The sequence below is a fragment of the Talpa occidentalis genome, unplaced genomic scaffold (assembly GCF_014898055.3).
Source record: "Talpa occidentalis isolate TD23 unplaced genomic scaffold, MPIMG_talOcc4v2.1 talOcc4.14, whole genome shotgun sequence".
In the NCBI taxonomy this organism is placed as follows: Eukaryota; Metazoa; Chordata; class Mammalia; order Eulipotyphla; family Talpidae; genus Talpa; species Talpa occidentalis.
In genome coordinates this window covers 6,409,693-6,419,120 of record NW_023601433.1, presented here as the reverse complement: position 1 = coordinate 6,419,120, position 9,428 = coordinate 6,409,693, and the positions used below count along the sequence as shown (strand labels likewise).

The 9,428-nt window shown below is 54.3% G+C and overlaps 1 long non-coding RNA gene across 3 annotated transcripts in view; it reads left to right on the top strand.

The window, feature by feature from the left end:
* The first annotated feature begins 3,693 nt into the window (after positions 1-3,693).
* The window catches only part of LOC129145707 (uncharacterized), a 34,897-nt gene continuing 29,162 nt past the window's right edge, over positions 3,694-9,428 (top strand). For 2 of the 3 annotated variants that reach the window (XR_008551636.1, XR_008551638.1), the window contains exon 1: positions 3,694-4,471. This is a non-coding gene — a long non-coding RNA (uncharacterized LOC129145707). Of the gene's footprint in view, positions 4,472-5,048; positions 5,192-9,428 lie in introns of all 3 variants that reach the window. The other variant, XR_008551637.1, reaches the window with a different exon arrangement.

The following is a 9,428-nucleotide window of genomic DNA, read 5'->3' as shown; positions in this document are numbered from 1 at the left end:
CTCTTCTATGCATAAATAATTTTTTAAAACAAAAACAAATAAATTTAGAAGAATGAGGGCAATTGATGTGCAAGACATGGAATTTGACCTCAGGTGGAATGCAGATGCACAGTAATTAAAAAGTTCCAGAGGGAATTAGGGGAGTTAAAGGTGTATCAAAGAACCTTAAATTGTTCCGATTGATTGTAAACCTTATTACTATTATTTTTTGTACAGGAAATACTCATGCCAACATTATAAGAGCAAGGGAAAAAAAAGAAAGGGAGGCAGATTTGGTGTCTATTATAAAAGAAGGGTTAATTATAGTATACTTAACTGATAGGATATTATATTATGCTGGCTCTAAAAATCATAAAGATTCTTATTTAACGTAAGAAAATGTACAATATATGGCTAAATACAAGATGTGGGTTACAAAACTAGCTACGGTGTTATTTTAAGGGAAATACAGACATTCAGGCAACTTGTTTTCTAGTGGTTGCTCCTTGGCAGTGGTGTTCTGGGTGTTTTTTTTTCTCTTTGCATTTTTCATGTTTTTGTAATGTACAATTTACTTTATTGATGTATTTTTAGAAATAGAGGGTTCCAAATTGTACACACAGCCAAAGCCTCTCAAAACAAATCTATACCTACGACAAGAAGTTCTGAAATTCTTGCAATATCTAGAAATTATTGTAGTTCTCTTTTCACTTTTCTGATTTTTTAATTTGCCAAATCGGGTATATTTTAAAATTTTAAATACACTTTTTCTTCTTAACAGAGAGGCAGTGTTAATGAAATTCTGGAAGCAACCAATTTAAGGCTGAAGGGTGCTCTAATTCTTGGGCTCCTGCCTGTCGGTGGCGTTTGCATAAAAAGTCTCCCAAAATTCTAGCTGAATCATACATACAAAAGGAGACAAGAAAGGAGGTAATCACTGCAAAATATAAGGACATCGAGGGGCAGGGCTCCTTCTGAAGAAATGAATAAAGGAAGCGGAATTCTCTTCCCAGGCTGTGGGGAGGAATTCTTTATCCTCTGGTCCTTTGGAAACTTCCTCCAGCCCTCTCTGCTAAATGAGGGACGAACTTGAAGAGAAATCTCTGATGGCAGGGACAAATAAAAAGGCCTGACTGAAGGGAAATTGTCTCAGACCTCTGCTTGGGTCAAACATCCGGGTGTAAGTTTTAAAATAAACCCTCGATGAACTCTGTTTCCCCCCTTCTCGCCCCCTGATCTCTTCAGCCTGTGGCTTAATAGCGACGCCGTTTTGATAGCACCCCAAGGGTAAACCCCCCTCACAGAGGTCATGGAACCGTGTTTGCTAGCGCGCCTCATTCCTTCCGAAATATCACCCCCCCAAAACTTCTCATCGAAGTATTTGTGAATGAAACCTCTCAAAACTTTGAGCGAATTTATTTAAAAGAAAACATAAAAAACCTACCCCAAAGCTAACACATTTCAAATGAGCAAGGGAGGGAATCGGAATCTTAACTCAAAGACGACACAATAATAAATAAACCCAACAAGAAGCAGCTCTTTACTCTAAATACACCTCGGGCAGAGCTGCTCCCACCCGGGGTGACACGGGAAGTGGAGCGGGGCAGCCGGCAGGTTGGAGAAGGAGGGGCTGGTCAGGGACAGAGGTGCTGGTCAGGGACGGAGGGACTGTCAGGGATGTAGAGGGGCTGGTCAGGGACGCAGAGGCTGGCCAGGGACGCAGAGGGACTGGTCAGGGACGCCGGGGCTGGTCAGGGACGCAGAGGGGCTGGTCAGGGACACAGAGGGACTGGTCAGGGACGCATAAGAGCTGGTCAGGGATGCAAAGGGGCTGGTCAGGGACGGGACTGGTCAAGAACGGGGCCTGGTCAAGGAACGCCGGGCCTGGTCGGGGACAGAGGTGCTGGTCAGGGACGGAGGGACTGGTCAGAGATGCAGAGGGGCTGGTCAGGGACACAGAGGCTGGTCAGGGACGCAGACTGGTGGCTGGTCAGGGGACAGGGACGCAGAGACTGGTCAGGGACGCAGATCAGGGACGCAGAGGGGCTGGTCAGACGAGGGGCTGGTCAGGGATGTCAGAGCCTGGTCAGGGACACAGGGGCTGGTCAGGGACGCAGAGGAGCTGGTCGGGGACACAGAGGGGCTGGTCAGAGACGCTGGGCCTGGTCAGGGACACAGGGGCTGGTCAGGGACGCAGGAGCTGGTCGGGGACGCAGAGGGGCTGTTCAGAGACGCTGGGCCTGGTCAGGGACACAGGGGCTGGTCGGGGACGCAGAAGGACTGTTCAGGGACGCAGGGGCTGGTCAGGGACGCCGGGGCTGGTCAGGGACACAGGGGCTGGTCGAGGACGGAGGGACTGGTCAGGGACGCAGAGGGGGTCAGGGACGCAGAGGGGCTGGTCAGGGATGCCAGGCCTGGTCAGGGACACAGGGGCTGGTCAGGGACGCAGAGGGGCTGGTCAGGGACCGAGGGGCTGGTCGGGGACGGCAGGGACTGGGTCTTTCAAAGGCCGGGCGGTCATGGGCAGTTCTTGCATTTGCCGGGCACCGCGCAGACAGCATTTTTTTTCCCCCTTAAAAAAAAGTGCGGGGGGAGGTCACCATCAGGGCGCGGCGCTGCAGGGCGGCTCCTCTCTGCGCGCAGCCCACGCAGCTCTCGGCCGGGCCGGGCGACGCGAAAGCCGCCACGCGCGGGGCCCTCCCCGGGGGAGGGGGAGTCCGCGCCACACCTTGGCGCCACGGCGGAAACGGGGCCCCCAGCTGGCGCGGAGGGGCGCGCATTTCGCCCTGCGGCGCCCATCTCCCCCGGGGAGGACAGGCCCTCGGGGAGGCGCTTCGGCCGCCCGGAGCCGCGAACGCGGGGACACGAGACAGGGGCCCCGACTGAGCGGCGAGCAGAGCGGAGACCCCAATCTGCGGCTCCGAACGCTCAGGGCGCAGGCTCGGCCTGACGGGCCGCGCCCCAGCCCCCCCGCCCGGCGCAGCGCAGCCCCGCGAGCGCCGCTCTCCAAAGGACACGCGGCCCCAAGGCGCGCGGCCCCGCCCCGCCGCCATCTTGTGCTCGCGGCGCACCCGGCCGGCCACGTGCGCGCCGCGCCGGAAGCGAAGGGCGCCCCGACTTCCGGCCAGACCGGTTCCATCCGGCCGCGGCCCTCAGACGCGCGGCTGCCCCCTGGCGGCCGGCCGCGGGGCTCTGACCGCGCCCCGCCGCCATTTCCCGGCCGGCCCGCCGCACGTCCGCGTCTCGCGGGCCGGCGGGCGGGGCGGGCTCGGGCGCGCGCCCAGCGAACGTTCGCGAAGGCTTCCCGCGTCGCACGCGCTCGACGCCAGGGGCGCCCTGACGTGCCTCGGGGGCGCGACTGCGAAACGCGAGCCCCCGCCGCGCCCCGCCGCGCCCCGCCCGGGCCAGGTGCGGCTCGGCCCGCAGAGCCTCGGGGCGGGCGGCTGGGGCCGAGCCTGCCCGTTCCTGCCCGTTCCGTGCCCGTGGGGAGGCCCGCCCGCCGCCGGGGCCTGCTCAGGGAGTCGTCGCCGCGCCCTGGGGCCCGGGGTTCGCTCTTGAGAAAGGGGACCCTGTGTAGGGCCAGGAGGACACGGAGCAGGGGCCCTGGGACCCGAGCAGACTGGGTGAAGGAGAGGCCTGGAGCCCTCAGGGGCTTTTCAGCCTTTTATTGGGATTTTACTGGGTACACAGCAGGCAGGGGGGCGGGGGGGTTTGGGGGGGTGCGGGAGGCTGGCAGACCCCCCCCCCTCCCCCGCAGCAGGTCTTCACTCTCTGGGCTCTCCGGCCTTCTCTGGTGGCCTCTGCTGCTCTTTCGTTCTTGCTGTCTCTGCTTCTGCTCTCCTGGCGTCCTTGTCCCGGCTACGCCGCCCTTCCAAGCCCAGTCTCAGCCCAGGTGCCCCCTCTTAGGCATGCCCACGCCCCACTCCAGGGGCACCATCGGGCGTGCATGCAGGACAGCAGGGAGCCATCATCAAGCCTAATGGCAGGAGGGCAGAAAAGCCTGGTTCTTTTTATTTGCCCCACACCTGCCGCTGAGGGGTCCCTCCCTCGGAGCCGGGGGTCCCAGCTGCGCCAGGGGATCCTCGCCAGAGACAGGCCCTGCACCCTGATGGGGCACTCCCTGGGGCGGGGACACGGTTCACAAGCAGCACTGAGTGAGCATCGCCCAAGACTCCTTGTGCCCCACAGCCCTTTTGTTATAGGGCAGCCCCGATATTAGCTTTAGGACATCCTTTCCCCCCTAACACAGCTCTTTTAGGGGGCAGTAGAGGGGAGCGCCCTCATTGGGGGCAGACCCCATGTAGGGGGGAGTGCTTGATCCCCCTGTGATCCTTCCCCTCCGCCCTTTGCAGGCGGGAAACAGGCCCCAGGTGGCCGCCGCGTCCAGTGCTGTCCGCTGCACAGATGGCGCGAGCGCCCCTCGTCTGTGGCCTAAGTGCATGGAATAGCCGGAGGGGAGCAAGAAGGGTTAACGTTATACCGAGGAGAAGAGGTGGGTTACTCAGGCATTGAGCTAGGAAAATCCCCCCTGCCCCCCCTTCCCTCCCCTCAGTCTTTGCAATATTTGAATTTCAACCCTATGAATTTTATTCCACATGAAAAAAAGGTAAACTGTTGAAAATTACACTTGGAGCAGGTTGAGCGATGAAAGCAGCATTTGCATCGGGGCCTGACCGCAGATTCCACGTGAAACCTTGTACACGTGAAGTGCTGTGCAGATCTGAGGCCTTGATAATGAAATACTACATTATCTCTTGGCGATCTAGTTTGTATTTTAAACCTTTGTACAATGACCGCGTCTAATTCTGGTCTCTCTGTGAACACATCTGGTGCTTGACAGCTGCTTGTTTTCAGGACCGATAACGGTTACAACATAACCATGGAGCTGACCATAAATGGCCAAGCTGAGAACTCTTGGTGTGTGAGAACTCCATGGAGGGCTTTCAGGGGATGTGACTGTCTCCCAAGACTGTCTTTGGAAGAAATGCATTGGTATTTTTTTTTTAAAAGATGTATTTATTTACTTTGCATAGATTTTAAAAAAAGATTTATTCATTTATGCATACAAGAACTGGGATACTGGCCAGAGAGGCAGGAGGTGAGAGGATTCACCAGAGACAGAGTGGGGAGCAGAACAGGCGGATCTATTGAAACACACTGCTGAGGGGAGCAGCAGGAGAGGCAGGCCTTGCATAGAAGAACTGAGGAGCAGGTGCGTACGCGCGCGCGCGCGCGTGTGTGTGTGTGTGTGTGTGTGTTCACCAGAGTGTGGGGAACAGAACAGGCAGATCTACTGAAATGCACTGCTGAGGCAAGACAGGAGAGGTCTGCTGCGCCATGTGGGTTGTTCCCTGCCCAGCCAGGCATTGAACTCGTGCTGCAGAGGCTGCGGATAGCTTCATAGTGCTGCGCTTACCCTTGCACCACCAGGGAGGCCCTGGTGAATATTTTAAACCCCTTGCACCACCAGGGAGGCTCTGGTGAATATTTTAAACACTGGAATTTACGAAGTCGACTCTCAGTAGTCGGCCTTCCTGAGTTCTCAAGGGAGAAGAGTGCAGGTGGGGTGGGGGCTGGCTGGGACCTGGGGTGCAGCTGGCTATGAGAATGGTCCTGCTCACCTGTTGGCAGCCCATGGGCCGGGTACTTACACCTCAGGAATGAATAGGGGAACACTGAGGCTTTGCCTCTGGGGAACTGGTCATTAAACACCTATCCGCTCACTCCATTTTGTTCCCCACAACAAAAGCCCTGGGGGGAGAAGCCTAGAGTTCAGGTCACCAAGGGTTACTTGGACTCAGATCCTCCAGCGGCCTTGGGCCCAGACATTTCAGCAACCTTGTTCCCTTAATAAACTCAAACAGTAAACAGGGCGTTTTTGTTCAGTATTCCTCAAACATATCTGTGGGCAAACGAGAAGCTGGGGAGCCGGGCTGAAGCCCCTCTCATCACAGACAAGTGAGGTGACACAGGTGCAGGGACCTTGTCTTCTCTGATGGGCAGTTCGAGGCCCGTTGCATGTCAGGAGCCAGGAGAACTCCAAGATCAATGCTGGTTAGGCCTTTTAGGTGTGGGGTAGTATAGGAAGGACTTTCTGCCTGCAGGGCTAGACCTCACGGCACTCAGTGAAGACATGGAGAAAGGGGTTTTCCACAGGAGAGAAAGTTGTTTGTTCATTCATTCATTTCTGTAGTAAGTCAGTGGTTTTCATAGCTATATTGGAATCGTGGGAAGCTTTAAAATCTGTCTCCATTGACTCTGATAAAGTTCAGGTTTTTGGTAGACTGATTAATGGCCATTCCCCCCCCCCCAAAAAAAAAAAAAAAAGTCCTCCTCATCTCTGGAACCTGTAAATGTTACTTCATCAAGGGAAAACAAGCAAAAAGACTTTGCAGAGATGACTAAGCTAGGATCTTGAGATGGAGGTAATTTTGGCTCCCAGGTCACCTCAGTGCCTCTGCAGGGATCTTCACGACAGTGGGGCAGGGAAGGATTGACTGTGTGAAGAAGCTGGGTGGTGACTGCTGAGATGGGGGTGCCAGTGAGCTGTCTGTACGCCCGCAGCAGATGCCAAGGAGTGTGGCTGCACTAGAAGACAAGAGAGAGCACAAAGTAGCTTTCCCTTCAGAGCCTCAGGAAGAGTGTCACCCTATCGACCCCTACATCTTGGGGCATTAGGACCCCAGAACTAGGGGAGCACGGAATTTTGCTTTAAGCCACCCAGGGGGTGGTAATTGTCTCTGCAGCCCTGGGAACATGGGCAGGGAAGGACAGGCTTGCTGGGCAGTGTCTGGTAACACTTTGCCTGTGACTCAGCAAACACCCTTGTCCCTGTCGGGTCTGATAAAGACTACAGAAGGCCTGCCCTTGGCGCCGTCACTCTGGTGCACACACCAGGCCCCTCCTCCAGTGTGCTGGGGTCCAGGGAGCTGCATTTTGAAACAAAACATCCTCCTGTGATTCTGGTACGTGACAGTCTGCAGGTCCGTCCATCTTCTCTGCTCCCGGTACTGGATAGACACAAGAGATGCAGAGAGGCATGATATTACCTCAGAGTGACACCGGGTATCATCAGTGATAACACATAGTATTCCCTAATAATGGTTACGTTCCTACTCCCAAGGTGCCTATGAGCTAGCAAGAAAAAGATGCAGGAATAAGATAACGTCAGTGGAGTTTGCTAAGTTCGTCGTCATCAGCATCATCGTCGTCGTAGTAGTAATACATTTGTTCAGCCATTTTTTCATGCTAAGTGCCATCTCTCCTGACCGGCCCGAACAAATCTAGGAGGAAGGTATTCATCTCCCCTTTGAAAAGAGGGTCTTAGGAGGTTAAGCAGCTAATTCAGCTTCCCCCAGCTGGTAAGGAGAGAGGCAGGATTGCTGGGGAAAGGGCTGGGTAGGGCCTGCCAGCCCTCAGCTGACCTGAGCAAGGGCAAGAACATACTGTAGGTGGGTCACACCCATGGTTGTTCAGTGAGGCTGGCGCTGAGGTGACGGAGGAGGGAGCAAGAAAGGATTGTGGGGGCCTCCTTGCTGGCACACGGCGTTAAGTCTCTGCATTATGAAGCTATCTGCAGCCACTGCAGCACATTTCCGGCCTGGGAGCTGACCCACATGGCACAGCAGCCCTCTCCTGCCTTGCCTGCTGCTCCCCTCAGCAGTGTATCTCAGTAGATCTGCCTGTTCTGCTCCCTGCTCTGTCTCTGGTGAGTCCTCTCACCCCTCTCACCTTTGGCCTGCACCCCAGCTCTTGTATGCATAAATAAAACTTAAAAAATTATTTTAGGGCCTCCCCGGTGGCGCAGCGGTTGAGCGCTGGGTTGCGAAGCTGCCCGCGGCCTCTGCGGCGCCGGTTCGATCCCCGGCTGCTCCCCGGCCACCGGAAGAGGGTCCCACATGGCCCGCAGACCTCTCCTGCGGCCCACTGCTCCCCTCAGCCGTGTACTTCGGTCCTTCTGCCTGCTCTGCTCCCAGCTCTGGCTCTGGTGAATTCTCTCACCCTCCCGCGCTTCTGACTGTACCCAGTGCATGTATAAACAAAAACAAACAAACAAACCAGGAAAACAAATAAATAAAGCATGCCTCTATTAAAAAAAAAAAAAAAAAAAAATTATTTTATTTATTTCTGGCACAGACCCCTGTGCCACCAGGGAGGCCCCAATAAAATAAATCTTAAAAAAAAAAAGGAAAAAAAAAAGGATTGTGACAGAAAATTGGGGGCCTTTGCTCCCAAACTGGGGCAGGGACACTTCTCAGTCTGGGTCCTCCAGTGCTGGCCTGAGCAGCAGGGAAAATGTGCAGTTAAGTGGGACCTGTGTCCTCCCTCCCTGTCCCCAGCATGCCTGAGGCTTTCCACGCCTTAGGACTGGAATTCCTGACAGAAGGGAAGTCCTCTTGGCTGTCAGGGTCTTCAATCTAAGAAGTGGTGTGACGCTTCCAGTTAGTCATTAGTCATTTTCAGCTGGGAAAAAATCTAACTACTGCCTTGTAGGGCACCTTTAACCTTCCCTGACCCATCCCCCCAAGGGCAAGTGGAAAAAAGAATTATTAATAATTATGAATTAATTATTAAGGAATTAATTAAAAATGGATTAAGGATAAGACACCACTAAGCAAACTACAGACCATTTGCTGGCTCTCTGTATCCCCTTCTCACAGCAACCCTGTTTTTTGTTTTTTTTTAATTTCTTGTTATGAAAAACATTTAAAAAGACATAAATAGAAAGTAATGTGAGGAAACCCCATACTCTCATCATCCAAATTGAGCTTTTTTTAAAAAAGATTTATTTATTTAAGCACTGGGTGCAGTCAGAAGCATGGGAGGGTAAAAGAATTCACCAGAGCCAGAGCGGGGAGCAGAGCAGGCAGACTGACGAGGTACACTGCTGAGGGGAGCAGTGGGCGGCAGGAGAGGTCTGCCATGCCAGGAGGGACCCTCGCCGGCGGCCTGGGTTTGAACAGGAGCTGCAGAGGCTGCGAGCAGCTTTGCAGCCCAGCGCTCAACCACTGCGCCACCAGGGGAGGCCCCAAATTGAGTGGTTTTTAATGAATGGTCAATCTTAATACCTACTCACACTTTTTAGTTAGAAAACTTCAGGCCTACTGAAAAATGACAAGAATAGGGCCTCCCCAGTGGCGCAGTGGTTGAGTGCTGGGCTGCGAAGCTGGCTGCAGCCCATGCAGTGCCAGTTCGATCCCCAGCAGCTGGTGAGGGTCCCACCTGGCGCTCAGACCTCTCCTGCCACGCCCACTGCTCCCCTCAGCAGTGTATTTCGTCGGTCTGCCTGTTCTGTTCCCTGCTCTGGCTCTGGTGAATCCTCTCACCCTCCCGTGCTTCTGACTGTACCCAGTGCTTGTATAAATAAATAAATAAATCTTTAAAAAAATGACAAGAATAGGATCATTAATGTATCACCCAGACTCACCATTTCCCCAGCTTTATTGAGA